Below are 1,293 nucleotides of genomic sequence, written 5' to 3'. Positions count from 1 at the left end.
TGGGTCGCCGAGGTACACAAACCGCCACATCACGATAAGGTCCAGTCTCTTCGTGACGGGGTAGATCGCATATAGTTGCTTAAATATGGAATGGCAACCCAACCCAGAGGTAGTGCCGTTTAATTGCTCGAATTAAAGTTGTCGCCTTATACTGATCGGGCTGCAATGGCTACATTTCATTTCCTTAAGCTTCAGCCATAACACGAACGCCAACAGAGAGCAACCCGACAAAGAACAGTGGATCCCCGTACTGCAAAAAATCATATTACGAGGCACTGGAGGTGAATTCGTACTGTCCTCTGAATTAAGGTGTTTCCTTAGGGCGCCTAGCATGTCATTTATGGAACCAGCGATGCTGTCGATCAACTGGTCCGAGGAGAGCGTTAATGAAACTATCGCCAAATAGGATGGAACTTCATTTCACTCACATAAATGTCTTAAACGATGCGCTGAACACCTTATAGAACATTTAAGCTGGGCTCCATCAACTCACACTCTGAAAGGACCAAATGAACGCGAACGGAACATCGGCGCCAGTCCGCCATGGACAACGGGAATCCAGCGTGCAATGTCAATGTTTCGGCGCAACAAATCAGACGGTTGGCATCCGGCACTCTTTAGAGAAGGGACGAGTCTGTGGTGGTTAAAATAACGGCCCTACTCCAAAAGATCTGATATGGGGACAGGAATGTGACAGGATAAAGCTCCTCACCTGTTATCCTTATATTCAAAAATGACTAACAACATCTTGCGGAAACCGAGGCATCGTTATAATGGCCATTTTCCAAGGCTCCCTCTGGTGTTATCCCATAAACGTTGCTCCATTCGGGAGTCAGATTAACGAGAATCAAGCTGAGTTCCGTCCTGACCGGCGTTGTACCAATCGTATCTCCACTTTACGACAAGTACTGGAACTGGGACACTCCTGACGATCAATAGTGATCGGTTTTCTCAATCTCAGGTCCACTTTTGACTCCGTTGATCTTCAGAAACTGTGACAGTTTGTGGTACTGAAGGCAATTCTTGTCCTCTATTGAGACCATATGCCTCCTCCCGTGGACAGTCGTGTTTGTGACTAATTCTCCCATGAGTTCACATCTAATAACGTCACCCAAGAATTTCATCTGATGCCTTTTTTCTTTAATTTCATAATCGATCGACGTGGTAGACTAGTTCGTACATCTAGGCAGCTGCATAACCCTCGTAGGGTGGCTAAATACGAAGGCCAGGACAACGTGTGCCAACCAGTATTCGTGACGCCGACGTGAAAGCTTGACTTTCAAGGGCAGAGTG

Source organism: Opisthorchis viverrini (genome assembly GCF_000715545.1).
Source record: "Opisthorchis viverrini unplaced genomic scaffold opera_v5_72, whole genome shotgun sequence".
Classification (NCBI taxonomy): domain Eukaryota; kingdom Metazoa; phylum Platyhelminthes; class Trematoda; order Opisthorchiida; family Opisthorchiidae; genus Opisthorchis; species Opisthorchis viverrini.
This window is presented reverse-complemented; position numbering follows the sequence as displayed.